This window comes from Onychostoma macrolepis, chromosome 07, assembly GCF_012432095.1.
Source record: "Onychostoma macrolepis isolate SWU-2019 chromosome 07, ASM1243209v1, whole genome shotgun sequence".
NCBI classification, from domain to species: domain Eukaryota; kingdom Metazoa; phylum Chordata; class Actinopteri; order Cypriniformes; family Cyprinidae; genus Onychostoma; species Onychostoma macrolepis.
In genome coordinates, this window is record NC_081161.1 from 27,166,401 (window position 1) to 27,184,451 (window position 18,051).

Sequence of the window (18,051 nt, forward strand, 5' to 3'; positions counted from 1 at the left end):
CATTATGGGGTCAAATAGACTGATTTGAGCTTTTGTGTCAGCTCTATTAAAGTGTGTGTGTGTGTGTGTGTGTTCCCTTTAGGGGATGAAGGTGTTTCCTCTAGTCTGCAGTGAAGGTGTGATAGATGGCTGAGCCTCAGGTGAGCAGGTGATGGTGAATGGCCACTCTAAACTTCACTGCAGTCTGTTTTCAGGCATGTGTGCACAGGTATGCATTGTTCTAAGGAAGGGCAAAGGTCATCAGTAGTTTCTATCTCTTACAACACTGTAGGTGAGAGGAAGATGACCAGGTGCACGTGGAATTAAGTACCTGTGTGTGTGTGTGTGTGTGTTTCCTATACAGGCAGGCTGTTTATTATATGATTGACAGCTAAGTTAAAGTTGGATCCCTTCTCAGAGGTGACATTAAAACAACATGCATGATTTGAAGGACAAATGCAATGTTATAATACATCCATACCTGTTATGACTGATAATGTGTTATACGACAGTGTGCTGAACAGGAACATAAAAATAATTAAGTTTGTACTCCCAAAACCCGGAAGATAATTTGCATTTTTGAGCCATGGCTTCCCTTGGGAAAAGAAGTTTCGATGTATGATTCAAATCTGTGGTTAACATTACCTGAAGAGATGCTCACAGTTTGTTTTACAACATAAATTACACACGCTCATAGCTCAAATATGAATTTTACAGCCATTCTGTTTCGTTTTCATGTAAGTTACTAAATTAGGACTTTGCATTTCAGACTATCGTTGTTGTCCTCATAATGACTGTGGATGTTTTCTGCGATTAACAACATCAATTTCTGCCTTATATTTTCTCTAGTAATATATAGCTTTATAAGGCATGACTTATGTAGCACATGATTCATATGAACCACTTTTATGGTGTTTATTCTTTCCTTTTTATAGCTTGACAGCCTCCTGGTTATTGCATGCTTTCATTATGTGGAAAACAGTAGCATTATTCTTTCACAGATCTCCTGTCGTGTTCTACAGAAGAAAGTCATATAGGTGAGTAAGTTATCGCAGAATTGAAATATTAAGGTGATCTGTCCTGTAAGAGACAATAATTTTGCCTTTTTTCTGTTCAAAAAAGCAGATGTCTGATTAGTGCAGACAATATCATAGCAAATTTGAGATTGTGAGAGTGTGTGTGCACGTTCTCACCAGTCCACATCTCTACACAGACTGAAGAGTGAGTTATTCAGTGAGACAGCGTGTCCCAAGAGCACCGTGTGTGTGTGTGTGTGTGTCCACATGATGAACACATAATGCAGTTCTCCCAGTTAACCAGCAATGAGTGGACCTGTCAGACCCATGAGCCTCATGGTTACTGCCTGATGCTGCCATGACAACACTCTTCAGTGCTGTGTGGGTTAAACGGCCACTCAAGCCTGTCATGGCTCCCTAAGCAGTGGGGAATAACAGCCCTGTGACCCCCTGATATTAACAACCATGTGGCCACATAGTACAGGAGAAGAACATAAATTGTGCATTGCAGTGATTTCAGTATTGTTAAAGTGTGTTATTAGTGCTTTTATAAAATGTCAGCAGCAGACACATATGATAAAAAATACTAGGCTAATAAAAGGTTGATAATTAGGTTAATTAAACAAAATATGGGCTTGTTTTCAGAGAAAATATTCCATTCAAAAGTTTGCATCAAAGTATCTTATGGTCACAAAGGCTTATTTTTATTTGATCATAAATACAGTAAAAAGACTAATATTGTGAAACATTATAACTGTTTTCTATTTTAATATGGATTTTTTTTTCTTTTTCTGAGATGGCTGAATTTTCAGCAGTCATTACTCCAGTCTTCAGTGTCACATGATCCAGTCATTCTGATACGATCATATGGTGCTCAAGAAACTTTCTTATTTAAGCAATTATTTAAAATAGAAATATTTTATAACATTATAAATGTCTTTACTGTTACTTCTGAAAGCAATTAATTTATTTAAAAAATATATATATATATTTTTTTTTTTTTTTTTTTTTTTGAATAGAAGTGTATCTAAGCCTTAAATGAGAAAATGAGACTAATATTACCAGTTATAGAATTGTTCACAGAGGATATATCCTGATTTACCTTTGTTGTTTTCTCGTTTTGAGCATAAATCAAACTTTTTAATGAGATTTATGCATAAAGCAAAAAATTTGCACATGTGGTAAGAATTCAAGATGTCATATCTTAATATCTTACACAATTTACATTGTGTGCAAATGCATCTAGTTTATGCATGTTTAGAATTTTTTTTATTAGAAAACAAAACAACAACAACAACAAAATTTTCCCTCCAGTGTAGGTTTGTGGTTCACCCAATTTGAGAACAGAGGCTCTTAGTTTTCTCATTACAGGATGCAGTGATTCAGGGCTCTCAGCAGTGTGTGTGTGTGTGTTTGTGATGGAACGGATCTGGCTTTTTGACTGATGCGCTGATAGTGATGTGAAACTCTTGGAGCACATTTTTGGCACTTGAGTGAAGGGACACTGCTGTGATATGGCTTAAAGGATTCCACTGTGTGTGTATCTGTGCTGTTGACAGTTTCATTCTGCTAAACTCTGCTGTGACCTGACTTTAGAAATGTATTTGCAGCGCTCCAGAGAGAGATAGTGTGTGTGTGTGTGTGTGTGTGTGTGTATCGGTGGCCTTCTGAAGTCCTTCCACTCTGCAATGGCTTTGGTCTCAGGGACCACTTTAGAAGTGCCTGTCATGTTGTATGACCCACTTCCTGTCCTGTCCCACAGCACTGGCCACCACTGGCCCCAAAAACCTCAAACACACCAAAGCCACTACAGTTCCCCAGCCTGAGCACTGCAACCATTTCAAACACACACATTGTATTTGAGGTGGTTAAAGTTCAAGAAGACTGTCTGTATGATGTGTGCGGCATTGGTGTTTATAAGTGTTTGTTTTATGAGAGGTAGTGGGTTTATTGCATTATCTCTCTCTCTCTCTCTCTCTCTCTCTCTCTATTTCATCTCAATCTAGCCTGACATAATAGAGTCATCTGCAACTCATCTAATATGGATGAAAGGCCTTCATAATATTGCTGGCCTGTGTGTGTCTGCACATATGCTCCATGATCTCCTATTTCAAATCTTGCTTTCTTTCTTTCTTTCTTTCTTTCTTTCTTTTTCATTCTTATCATGTTTAATTTATTTTCTGGACACAGGATGGATAAAGCTGGCTATTAGAGGGGAATTAAGATGTTTCGATAGGCCTGCGAGAAGAGATGAAGAAGGAGAGGGTGATATATTCATCAGGTACGATATTCACCTTATCTGCTCCGACCTTGAGGAGAGTGTATGTGCGTTTGGCCACTTCACAGTCATACACACACCTACACACTCTCCTCTCTGCTCCTTGATTGACAGGTGCTGAAATGAGCCCCTGAATAGCTGTGGGCTTCAGTCTCCCAAATAACTCGCCCGTCAAATTACATCCCGCCCTCCTCACTTGCCCGGTCGCCTGGGAGACCTATTTATTTGTCTGTTTATTTGCTTGGTTTAAATATTTGGTGGGGAAAATATTGAATTTTTGTCCCCCGGTCAAAGTGCTCATATTTAGTTAATAACAAGAGGAGAGAAGGTTGTTTGCTCTGAGAGAAGGAGAGGACAGAGAAGGAGAAAAGGGAAAGGGGAGGGTGATTTTATTTTATATAGGGAAGTCCTTGGAGAAAGAAGATGACCTGTCACTGAGACTCTCTGTGAACGCTGGACTGTAATCATCACTCATTTATGCGCTCTAGAGCTATGAAGGATAAACTGATTTTTGTAGTGTCATTGTATTAATCTCTAAATTGCATTGGTTGTGATACCCCTTCTCTACATGAGTCCAAAACAACACTGAAATCCAGTGGCGTTCAAAATATCTTCTTTTGTGTTCCACAGAGGAAGTCATAGCCTACAGGTTCGGAATGGCATAATCGATAACATAAATTATGACAGAATTTGTATTTTTGGGTGAAGTACATCAGTTAATCTGAAAAAGTTCAAAATAGCCTATATTTCAGACAAAATCTGGCCAGTTTATTCATTTATTTTTCTGCTCCAGTAGTTCCAAACAAATAAAAAAGGCATTTTTGGAATTCAACAAGCATTTATTATCATTTTAGTATTGTTTATATACTGTATATAATATACTATTATTATTTATTTATATTTTCAAATTGTCTTTATATTTTCAGGTTTAATTTTAGTTAAAGATTTAGTAATTTTATGCACTATTGTCAATTTATGCCTGTTCAGCTTTTATTTATTTACGTTTTACATTTTTGATTATTTTAATACTTTAACCCATTTCAGTTAGTTTTTTAAATATAATTTTAAAAATACTTATATTTTCTTTAATAATACTTTGTTCATTTGACAAAAACAGTTTGAATAACTTTAGTTCGTATTTTGTGTTGGGGTGAAATCCCGTCACTGGCACGAACAGCCTTGATTAACGCATTCCTCCGCTGTTTAACCTCAGCCTTGCACCCCTATTTTACCTAAGCCACAAATGGCAATAGAAGGAGGGAGATGAGAGAGACAGGACAGGCTAAGCCCCTAGCAAGTGAGATCAGTGATTTCATATCCCCTCATATTACAGAGTTAATGTGTGTGTCATTCAGCCCCTCCCTGCCTATTGATTCCTGTTTAAAGGCAATGGTTCATCAATACCTCGCCCCGCTCCATCTGTCTCCTTTTACTCATAAATAAAGTGCACAGCATTGACCGATCAACCCTCGTCCATAAAAGCACACATGGTAATGAAGACAGCCTCGCACATAAACACACACGCTTTCACACACACACACAGTCACTTCGTATCAGTTTAAGCATATGTGCTAATCAAAAGTGGCTTGGAGAATACCTGAGGGACTAACACACAAATACACATACGCTCTCACTCCAATCATGGTAATTGCCCAGCAGCACAGTCGTTGTTTAACGTCCCTCGTTGGTGGAGTGATGGTTGCACTAGTTTCATCGATTTTGTTCCACTCATTGTTTTTCTTTTGACATTAGCCAACCTCGTGCCCCTCCTCGGCTTGTGTAGGTCAGCTCTAAAGGTTGTGTTTGGTCATTTGTCAGACAGCAGTAGCCGAAAGCACACAGACGCACACGTTTATCATCTTGGTCAATTATAGATCATACACAGCAGCCTGGTTGCTTTGGTCTGACCGCTGCATTTATTCTCAGCGGTGGCTCAATGTTTCAACCCAGTTTACATTTCAATACAAGAGAATGAAAGCACTAATATTACTGTAAATAGAGGCGATGAATTGATTTGGTGTTTTTTTGTTCTCAAATAGACTCTTATGGCTGTATATCAATGAGCGCTGAACCAAAAAAATTATGCTTTAATGTTAACAACAATCTTATCTATCTATCTATCTATCTATCTATCTATCTATCTATCTATCTATCTATCTATCTATCTATCTATCTATCTATCTATCTATCTATCTATCTATCTATCTATCTATCTATCTATCTATCTATCTATCTATCTATCTATCTATCTATCTATCAAGCTAGCAGACCCCAAAGTTTTGAATGGTTGTGTCTGTTAACTTGTAGCATTGATTTTAAGAAAACTCAAGATCAATGTTTATTGGACAGGATCTAAACATGTAATTTTGGGTCCTGTCAGGATACCATGAATCCTATTTGCATTTTGTCCCACCTGGAGCTAGACTTTATCACTGCAAAAAATGCTTTTCTTACTTAGATTTTTTGTCTTGTCTCCAGCCAAAATATCTAAAAAATTCTAAAAATCAAGAAGGATTTTCTAGACAAGTGAAAATTATTGTCTTGTTTTCAGCAACAGAAAACTTATTTTGCTTACCCCATTGGCAGATTATTTTGCTTGTTTCGAGCAAAAATTCACTTAATTTTTTACTTGTCTAGAAAATCCTTCTTGATTTGAGAATGTTTAGATATTTTGGCTGGAAACAAGACAAAAAAAATCTAAGTAAGTAAAGCATTTTTTGCAGTGTACTGTGATTGGGTAGTTCTTAAATGGGCCAACAACTAATAATTAATAGGACTGATAAACATGATTGACAGCATTCTGAATTTAAAATGTTGTATACATAGTGTTTAGACAGTTATTTTTCTGTTGTGACTTGTAAGACATTAACTTTGATATTAATCTTATTTCTTGTTTCCTGAGAATTGCAATTTATAATAAAAAAAAAAAAAAACATTTATGTAAATTCACTGTTCAGATATAGTTTGAGAAGTAGCTTTTAGTAGAAACAATGCAGACACAAACAGACAAAATGTTAAGATGTTGATCTTGCCATAGTAAGTGTTATCTGTCTTTCTCCTCTTGTGAAAAGCACTGTCCATCTCTGCATCCACTAACTTTGCACCCCATACAGAGCAGTTATAGAAATGAAACACACACATGCTCTGTCATCGTACAACAGGGAATTACATGAGCAAATCCAAGTTATCTGAACTTTTGAGGAACTCGCAGAAACTGGTTTACCCGTGTAACAAGGCTGAGAGCCCCTCCGTGGATCCCAGGGTGCAGCGTATGTATGTGTTCAGAGCAGCTCAGTGGTAATTCTTCCTTCCTCTCTCCTGCTTCCGGCTCAGTCTGTCCCCCAGCATGCATTGCAGGCGTGACCTCAAAGCTAAATATTACGCCTGCACTTAAAAGAACACACACCGGGGTCCAGGCCTTGAAGTTAGTCAGCATGAAACAACAGGATTATTGTATTACAGTCTGTGTGTGAAAAGAAGAGAGAGACAGGGTTCAGTCTGCTCTTCCGTTGTCTTTCTCTCCGTTGAGCGTCAGATGATATCTACAAATATTGCTTTAGAGCACGCACACACACGCACACATTAGAAGACTCCCAGTGTATTTCCCCCAAAATCATTAATGTCATTTTATTATTATTATTAATTTTTATTTGTAATATTTTTTATTGCTGTTGTTGTTGTTGTTGTTGAGAGAGAGGCCCCTAGTAAAAGACAACTCGGCCAGTCTTACATCCTCTTTGTTCTTCCCTCTTTTCCTGTGAAGGGTGGCAGTTCTCCCTTTCTTCTCCACTCCCTCGTTCCTCTCCTCTCATGCTCTGTCCGGGGAGTCATTATTGCTTTGGTAAATATTTCATAGCCTTCAATACTTCTGCACACAAACACCTGACAACCTTTCACTCACTCACTCTCCCTTACACACACACACACACACACACAGACACGTACGCACAGATCACAGATCAAAACAGCTCTCTCCTGCAGCTCCATCTTGCATTTACATCTGCAGGTTTAGCACACACACACACACTACACAGACATTGAGGTTTGTGTGTTAAGAAATAAAGGAGATCTTCCTGGAAGTTGTCATCTTTATGGCCAACACTTCTTAGCTTTTCTGCAGCTTTACTGAGAGCTTTTCCCAAACATTACTCTTTGCACAGATGAAAGGAAGAGGTTCAGAGGCTGCTGGTTAGCTCGTGAAAGAACGTGTGTGTGCGTTTGAGAGTACCAACATCCTTTCTAACCTTGAAAAGACCTGTAATCTATCCTTCTGTTCCGTGTCTGTGCTATTGCTCACTTTCTTTCATTTTAGAGGGATGCAAAACGGATCAAATTGGTGATGAGATACTGTCTCTTTTTCTATCTGTCTGTGTTTGTGTTTGTGTGTGCGTGAGTGTGGTTACATTGATTTAGCATAGACCCAGAGGTGTTACCAGTCTTTCATCAGTACTGAGGCACAGGCCCCCATCAAAAAAGTGTCCCCATATTATATGCTGTTACGGTTATATTCTTTACCTGCAGTACAGAGTTGTTCATAAGCTGCATGCACAATACAAAACTGATTAATCGCCGACAAACAATAGGAGACATTTGCAAGTTTTGTTTCCTGTAATGATATTGCTAAATATCCACCTCATCCAGCACCCTTTTTGTTTTCTGTCTTATAAAGTATCCCGTTGGGGTGTTAGAAACCTCTGCAAATGGTTTAGTGCAGTGAACAGTTCGAATGAATCAAATTGAATCGTGAACAATTTTAGATCATTTTGCAAACCTGATCAAAAGAGTGATTCTTTCGCGAATTTGGTATCACTAGTTCTTATCTCAAATAGGTGAAACATTGTGAGGAAAAGTGATTCTTAGGTCGAGACAAAAATTTGATCAGTAATATTTTAAAGGGATGAAGCAATACTTATTTTGGGCTCATCCTAAAAAAACTCTTTCTGAGTAATATGCAGTTGTTTATATATACTGACTGAACAATATATGGAATTGACATTCATTTCTCTATTTGAATGGTTGATTTAGAAACCGTTTAAAGAACGAAACCTCAAAACAGAATGCAATTCTTTATAGAGAGCAACATTTCTGTTGTTATTCTTACCGGTTAATAATGTTTTGATCATTTTTCATTCCTTTTTCCTATTCTTGACAGTTTGTCTTTTAGTTTCATATAAAACCTACCGGTTAACATTTGGCTTTAACCAAAGCATAAAAATACTGTTTCTGCTCAAAACAGACTAAAATGAAAACATTTAATTTCTATTCCTTGGAAGTCAGCCCGTGGATATCTGTTTTTTAAATTGCTATGCATGCACATAGGAACATGTGAATAGCCGTGCACACAAACCTGAACAGAAGAAAGGGCTGTAGAGAATGTTTTGGCTTCTCCTTCTGTTTAGAAGTATTGTGCTGCCAGCAACAGTAGTGTGTTTTCTTTCACAGTGACCCAGAGGGAATGTGACCTCTAAGCTTCTGCCAAATAGAGGGAAATTTAAAATTTTATTTGATTCACCTTTCAATTCCTTATGGACCTCATTTTTAAAACTGACATTCTGCGGTCTTATTCTTTATTTTACATTTGCAGTTCTCAAAATTAGAGTCTTTACATTTAAAGTCTATATTTAATATTTATGTTAAGGAATGAATGAAGACATATTAGTTTTACCAGTGACAAAACAGAAAAGTAAATTCTCCTTACTGAAAATAACATGACTAGAAGACATGACACTTTCTCCAAGAAAAACACATTTGTCTTTTTCATTTTTGATGTTTTAATCATTCAATCTGACTCCAAACCAACTTCTTTTATGTTAGTAATGATAAAAAAGTAAAGTTATTGAATTGAGGCGACTCATTTCCTTATATCAACTTCTAGTGTGCAAAAAGAGAGATGATGGATTTGGAGAAGCAGAGTACCAGTTTTATTCAGATGAATGACATAAAGAGTTATAAAGAGGAGAAATGAAACAGGAAAAGGAGTGGGGTGAGTCTGGATTAGACTTTCTAATGCTGTAATCCACCTAAAACTGAGAAATAGATAAATAAGTGGGAAGCGTGAGTCAGATGGATAGACTTGGGTGTTGCAGCCGTGGGTTAAACTGCAGGTTAAGGCCTCTGCAGCTATATCTGTCTGTAAACAAGATACTTTATGATTATGTACTCTTTTTATGAGATTATTATAGAGTGAAATCACAGATCTGCAGTGGTTTCTTCCAAATCAGGCCTCATACACGGAAGTGCCATAGAAACACAGATCGTATTTTCTCTGTGATCAGCCTCTATTCTTTTCTCTTTGCTCTCTGTCCCCTAACTCTATCATTTATCCGATGCATTTTTCAGTGTTTAAACAATGCCAGAGGGGCTATGAGTGGGTCTTTGTATAGGACACACACACACACACACACACTTATTTTAGGTTAGCGCAGTGGGCATTAATAATGCACCGTGTGCCAAGGAGAGCCAGATTTACCTCGGCCTGGTTAGAGAGCGCCATCTTATACTGATACTCTTTGATTATATGACCATAGAAAACCTCATTTGCTTTTTCTCCTCTGCCTTTCAAAATGAGATAGCTAACACTTGTAGATTGTTGGCCCAGTGTGGACTAGTCTGATTCAGGGACTGGCATTAATGTTTCAGAAGGCTGGTGGAGGATGTTTGGGAGCAAGATGTTTTCAAAGCCTTGTCCCAGAAAACGGTATGGGTGCATGAGCATGGAGAGATAGACGAACAACAGCAGGTGTGTTAGAGCACTGTTTTGTGATCCTGCGCTATTGTAATATTGAACAATGAACAAAAAGCCTGTGTGTGTTTGTGTATGTGGATATGCCATTTAAACCCATTTATCTTGCAGACAGACTGAGCACTAAAGGTGTATAAATTTAATTTCTTTATTTTGAATTTCACCTCCAGCAATTCAGTAAATTGCATCTTGAAATGGGAGTAAAACTCAATGAGATTTCACATGAATCGGATATATTACTCGCAAAGCTGTCCTTCCTGTTGCTATGCTGTGTAGTTCTGTGTATCTCTCTATTCCAGAAATTAGTGAGCTGCCTATGGAGGAGAGATTTTAAGGCGTCAGAGGTGTCACTCGCCCACATGAAGTATGTTGCAAAATGTTACTTAAATGGGTAGTTCACAGTTTTGTCATAATTTATTCACCGTCACTTCAAAAACAAATTACAGTTGAATTTTTTGTATAAAAAAATATAATAATAATAATAAACATATTTTTTGTGTTCCACAGAAGAAAATAAGTCACACAGGTTTGGAATAACATGTGGGTGAGTACATTATTACAGAATGTATATTTTTGGGTGAACTATCCTTTGAATTATGCTGCTACTAAGATACAGGAGTGAATAAAAGAGTGTAAAATGGTGAATTAGGCAAGAGAATGTTTTTTATGAATATTTGTGTACATTCTCATGGTCAATAAGGCGTTGGTTCTAAAAAAAAAAGTCCCCAATTTTGCGCGTCCCAAATCGCGTACTTATGCACTATTCTATAACGTTTTGTAGTATAAATAGTGTGAGTATAGTGTGTTCACATTGAAAATTCCAAAAGGAAAAAGTTCACTTTAAAAACCTGGATGATGCACTTAAATAACTGAAAAGGAGGTCGCATTCGAAGGCTGCATACGTCATCGAGGCTGTCTCATTTCAGAAAAGCAAGTAGGACACTCCGAATGCGACCTTCTTTCACAGGAATTCGGAGGATGCATGAGGTGTATCCTTCGCTGCTACAAATACCCCACAATTCTTTGCGTCGCCGTAAACAACCTTCGTTAATTTGAAAAATGCCAGTGACGGCAGATGTACACACAAGCGCAGATGTGGTGTTTACAACTTACCTTGAATCGCCTCTGGTAAAAACGGATAAACTTTGTTCTCAGTATCCTCCTCCTTTTTCTCAGACATTGAGCAAAATAAGTACAACTTTTTTCTTTTTTTTTTCAAATTACTTTCCAAATTTATAAATAATTTTCCTTCATTTAAGTATTGTGAGAGCGCAACGATGCTCTAAATGTATTGGCATAACAACGTGATACTTCCTGTTTCCTTTTCCGCCCGTCCTACGAAGGCCGTCTCGTTAAATTCTAGGTTGAGGACACTCCGGATTCGACCTCCGGAGGGCGCAGCCTTCTAAATGAGACACAGTGAATGTGTGGAATGTTGGACACTTCATGCACTCAACTATTGCAGCTTTAATTACGTCACAAAGGGGGAGGGCTTATTACTCCGATTATTTATTTATTTGTTTTTTTTATTTATTTTTGCCATTTTATGCCTTTTTATTTTAGATAGTAGACAGTTGTAGGTCGACAGGAAGCGATTGGGAAGGTCCTCGAGCCAGGACTTGAACTCAGGACGCCCGAAGCGCAGTGGTGCTGCATGTTGGTGTGCTGCGCATGAGGCCATCGGTGCCGACAGACTCCGCTTATTAATGACAAAATAACTTTACTCTACATGGTTGAGTAAGTAGTGCATAAGTACATAGTGTATAAGTGCATAGTGTATAGTGCATCATTTGGGATGCAGTTACTGATTGTTAGCTTAGCAACATGTCTTAAATGTATGCTTTTGGCATACACTTTTTTCAAAAGCAACATACAATGCATTCAGGCTATGCATTTTATCTGTGTGTTTATCTGTGTGTTCCCTGGGAATCGAACCCACATTCTTAGCATTATTCTTCTAGTTAAACTGCAGGAGCACTGGAAGAACAAATGTGAGTCGAGTCTCCTGTGTGGAGCGCTGTTTGTATAGCTTGTGGAGTTCCTGCCTATGTAGTGTTCCAAAAATGTCTTTATGAGGTTCCATCTCACAGGCTCTCACCTTGTTGGGTTTGAGAATAACAGACACTCTCTCTCGCACTTTCTCTCCACCTCTCTCTCCCCACTATGCCTCTGAGACTCTATATTTCAAATCAAATCCTGAAGCATTGACTGCATTCGTGAATAACTCTCACAGTTCTTCAAAATTAACATTTTAAAGACTATACAAAAGTAACAAATAAATAGCGTTAAACTTTTCATGCCTACTTTAGACGCCGGTCTGGCATGAAGTTAATCAAAAAGGTGCAGTTTTTTACTGCCAGGGGAAGAGCGACAAAAAAGGGAGACGGAAGAGAGGAACTGTCATTTCATATTGCGAGTTAGCTGCTTAATTTGATCTTTGTAAAACTAAGTTGCTTCAGGTATGCAGCATACAGCAGTGCTCATAGCCTCAGGGCCGAAAGAGACAGAAAGAACCCTTAGAGATTTCCCCCTCTCTCCCTCCCGTTCTCTCTTCCTGAACCTCCTCTGAAGTTGCCCTTGGTTCTACATGTGTAGTGGTAATTATGAATGAGGAAGAGTTAGATCGGTACAAACCCATGAAACATTTTACAGCTCACTGCTATTGTAATAAAGATCAATGAACATCATATCGCTACTTGTCCTAAGACTTGGGAGGGGGTGAGAACAGTGTTTTTTTTAGTTTTCTTTCATTCTATAGCTCGCTCATCATCCGTACCAAAGGGAAGCGTATCAGTTTTAATTGTCGTTTGCTAGCTTTTGTGATACACTGTGCTGAGAGACAGCAGTCCTGAGAGAGATTCAGGAGACATACATTAAGAATAAAAGAAGGTAAGAAGTGATTAGAGAGAGAGAGAGAGAGAGAAGGGAAGAGGTAGAAGATGGAGTGACAGACAAATTGGTCAACATACAGTTAGACAAACGCTGTTTCTCTTTCGCACTGCGCACAAAGTGCCACATTTTGATTGATTTGTGCCTGTCTTAAAGGAGCATCGTTTTAAACAAGCTTGAGAGATTTGTGTCTCTCTTAAAGCCTGCTCGTCTATATAACTTTTCAGTCAGCCTGTGATTAATGCACTCAGGATCACTTCATGGGTGATTAAACTCACGAATAAGTATCTTGGCAACGCATTAAAAATGAGTCACTGTCACACATAGGAAAATATGTGCTTGCTTAAAAGAGCGAGAGTGGCTTAAAGTTATTCCAGCTTGTCATAACTCCAGCACTTTTTCAATTAGAAGTGTATTTTTTAAAATCATGTTGCTTTTTTAGAGGTTTGTGGGGAGTATTTCTTTTATGGATTGTGTTTCAGTTCACCACTGCTGGTTTGAAAAGTCGTTTTTAGTGTTTGACAGCAACGGTGGATTCTTATCTGTCTTATAAAGCCAGCTGAATGTGTCTTTACTTGGCATAAGAAATGCGTTTTCTTTCCTCCTTCCACTGCAATCGAAACATGTTGGCATTTAAACTTTAAAATAAACCAAATGTCTTAACAGGCTGTTTGATGTTTAAATCAAATATTGTTTTGGATAATCATTTTATCAGATGAGAGCGAATCTCAAATCGCCTTATCAGAGAAGCTCTCAGACTAGTTATTTTAATCCCTTGTGCTGTGGATGGGGTTTAATTGATTCACCAGTGCTCAAGCTTCTTTTAAGAGATAATGCAATGGTGGACTAGGGTCAAAACCATGTTTATACAAAAAGCTTGTAGGATACTGTCTTATTAGGGTTTTGCAGGCCGTCCGTTTGCCCTTCAGACATACTGAAGACATACAACTCAATGACTACATACTCTCTCCTGAATCCTGTGGCCTTAACGATCTAGAAGGAACATGTTAGGGGACAGTACACAGTACACAGACATTCAGTACACAGTTAATAAAACCATCATTTATATTCATGAATACAGCTGCAAACTTTATTAAATGCCCAAAGTATACTTAGTGTCAATTTTAAACTTTTGTTAACTCAGCCACAGTTTAGTTAAATATAGTAATATGTAACGATGGAATTTAAGCAGCAAATCCACCAGAAACTGCATTGAGAAATATTAAATTTTGACAGACATCACTACATGCACCTCACAGTGATTGGCTGCTGTCCAGTGTTTTTCACTTCTTATTTATGTAAAGTTGAGCATTTGTTAACCGTTTCAGTCTCTTACTATTCTTGTACCACCCCACTGTCAATCCCACAATCCACCTCACGGGTGTCGTACAGCTCCCATAGAGAATACACTTGAAACGCCTGCTCACTCTGCTTTGGTGAACACATAAGGGTTAGGAAAGATGTGAAATTCATTTGTTAAACAGTTTATTGAGACTAAATAAGTTGCTTGTAATGCAGGACCTCTACATTAGCATTTCTCAAAATGGGGTTCACAAACCCATGGGGGTTTTTGAGGGAACTGCAAGGGTTTTAGGATGAAACGCGAATGATTAATGTATGCAAAATGAAAATAACTATTTAAAATAAAAACGTTTATTTAATAAGTACAAGATGTTTGTTTACCTGCATGTCATGTGATCATTATCATGGTAATTTTATTGACATATTAACGTATAATCTCTTTTAGGTCAAAGGTTTTTGGGAATCCCTGCTCTACATCATGGTAAAGTGTGTGTTAGACAGGTGAGCTAAAACCCTGTTGTTCTGAAAAGCGTCCATGTGTCTTTGCAGTGTTGATTGATAATAAATTTCACCTTCTCTGTGGTCAAACATTTGGAAGCTCTTCGTCCCACAGTGTCCTTTTAATAGCATGGAAAAGGTTATTCGTCCCCTTGTTCATTCAGAAAAAGAGCTGTAAACTTTCCCTGTCCTCTGTCAGCACAGATATCGCTTCTGATCTTCCTGAACTTCTCACCTGCGGTCGAAGCCCAGGCTTGCAAGCACTCTTAGGCCATTAATGAATTTCATCCATCGCTGTCAGTCATGCTTCTGTTTTATTGTCCCACCCAGGCCTTTCTGGGCTTGGACAGAGTGTTCTAACCCTGAAGGCGGCAGCTATTTGAGAGTTCAGGGCTGGGTGATGGAGCATAGGAGTAGTTGTGAAGTTATTCAACGTGTTAACTTTCCCTCTCTCTGTGTGTTAACCAGTGTAATTGTCTATAATCTCGACAGCAATCCTGTCATATCCCGACCAGCCCGTAGACATCTCCCTTCAACCTCTGCACCGTTTGGCCCAAAAGCCCCTATTAATCATAGTCTAATTGAATTCCAGCAAACACATAAAACTCTGATTGGGTTTAGTTATTTCATTTTGCAAACACATGTCTCTGGTGAACCGTGTAAAGTGATATGCAGTGGTGAGCCATGTCATCTGGAACTGTCTCGCTGCTCTGGCTGATGTTTAATAAGCAGAAACATGTGTTGTCCCCGATTTGACTGCCATAGCTTGCCTGATGTCCGGGGAGAGCCGTACTTCTGGATTGAGCCACGTCTGTTCCTATCTGTGATTAATGCTCTGTGATTTTATTCTGTGAAGGATAGCTCTTGTGGTTGCTCGTTTCGTCTCTGTGACCTGCTAAACTTCGCTCTGAAATTGCGTGGATGGCAGCGAGACAACAATGAGAATATTTCCGTCAGAGCCGACCAACACTGGAGAGAGCAGGAATAATTATCAGCAGCTGTCCGCATCAAACTTCAGAGCGTCAGGAGGGACCCCACTCTTCTCAAACGGACACGAGTGACAGGCCTCGTACCCTCTTCACTGTGCTGGATGAAGAGCGGAGAGGAAACGGGCAAGCAAAACGAGGGAGACAGCAAGAAAGAAGAGATCCATATGTCTCTGTTGTATCAGTCACTGCTTATTATCCACAGAGAGCTGCAGAAAGTTTTAGGTTTTTTTTTAGGTTTTTTTTACGCTCTGTTATTAAAACCTACGCTCCGCTGAGGAAAGAAAAGCCCTACTGTGAGCTTAAAAGATGTTGTCTCATTTCATCATTTAATACACATTTAAAGTGGTTTTGAAATGGCTGAGGCCATTGCGGTCTGCAGCCCTAATAGAAGCTCTTCTCCGCCATTAATATATCCAGACTTGTGATCCTACCAGAGAAACACAGATCCAAAGTACAAAGCATTTGTCAACGGTTAGCAGTTGCTGTGTTACCGCACATAGATCAGATTGAAGTTTTCCCCCGTTTCTCCTTTTTAAAGGAGCAGCTGTCGCCATCAATGTTCCGTCGCCGCCTAACCAAACTTCCCAACCAGAGAGATTAGCGGTGCACGCCACTGATTCTGCAGATGGTATGAATGCACACCCTTGGTTGTCGTGCTTTCGTTACAAAACCCATATGAAACTCGTCTCAGGCTTATAAATTATGTTGCATGTATGATGGCCAGCTGCCACATTGCTACATGAGCACCAACATTTCATCTGAACAACAACATGTGCATTCGCTGTAGATGACGCTGTTGTTTTGAATAAATTATAGCTTTTTTTTTCTTAACAACTCTTGCAGAGAGGTTAAATTTATGTATGCAGTATGTTGAGCTCATTCCCTCTATTCCCTTATTGACACGTGTCAATAATAATAATAATAATAATAATAATAATAAATGATTATTCCTCGTTTACTCATCTGAACGGGCCAGATTAATATGTTTTATTAATAGCTTAAAGATATACTATTTTATTTTCTTATAAAACTATCTTTATATTTGAAAAGGTAGCATTGTCTCAAATGGGACACTAATGCATTCTCTGTTTTCTAGTTCAGATAAATGATTTATTTTTTGTGTGAATACTAAATACTAAAATGTATTTGAAACACATGTATTTTATGCTAAGTGTACTACATATACATTTACATATTTATGTATTTAATAAAAATACCCTGCAAATGTACATTTAGTATGCTAAACTGGTATACTTAACAGTCTGCTAAATTGGAACAAATTTTGTACTTAATGCACTTTAATTGTGTGGGAGTAGTGCTGAAGTCCAACTAAAGATATACTGAAGTATATTTGCACTGTAAAAAAAAAAAAAAAAAAAATTCTGTAGTTTTTACAAAATAATTTTGGCAGCTGTGGTTGCCAGAATAATTTTGTAAAAAATACAGAGAAACTGTAAACACATTTACGGCCAAAAACTGTAAATTATACAGTATAAAACTGTAAATTACAAACAATACAATTTGAATGTAAACCAGTAAATTCAACAACACACACTGCTATTAAAATCTGTTTTGTACCTTTAACATACTGACAACCACCATAATAATGCAGGTGGTAAAAGAGAAAGCCACATGAAGAATCAAGCTCATCACAAGTAGCTTCGCCACAAGCAGAAGTATACACTAATATATAGAAGGTGCACAGAGTCATTCAACACACGTGATTATTAAATAATGCAATAAACTTTCATTAAACAACAGAAGATAACATAAAGCCCAAATGTACATAACTGATAACAAAAACTATTAAAAAAACATGATTACTTTATCAAAATACTTTCAAATATGGAGTGTCACGCAGGGATTTCTGGGAATATCAGTTTACAGTTTTTGACTGTAAATTATGCATTGATTTGTTCTTTTTTTTTACTTCTAAAAACTGTACAATTAACAGCATTTTACTGTAAAATTACATGTCTGGTTAGATCTTTTACAGTTTTTCCCCTGTATATAGTACGGGAACTTACTGTTAACCTATTAACAGTTTTTTTCCGTAGCGTTTTAACAAAATTTTACAGTTAAAATTACAATAATTTTTTACAGTGTGATTGTGCTTAAGTGGAACTATTGTATAGTTTACTTTAGGTACACTTTAAATATCTTGCATTTCTAGACCGATGTTATTCAAAGATCATACAATCCTTATCAAATTGACATTAAAACACATTTTAGGTTTAATATTAAGAAATGTCCATTGTACACAAGTACTCAGAATAAAGTTTAATTACAATTTTTCTCGAGCGATATGTCAGTAAATATTAGGGATGGGCGATATCTTATCGTTTGCGATATACCGTT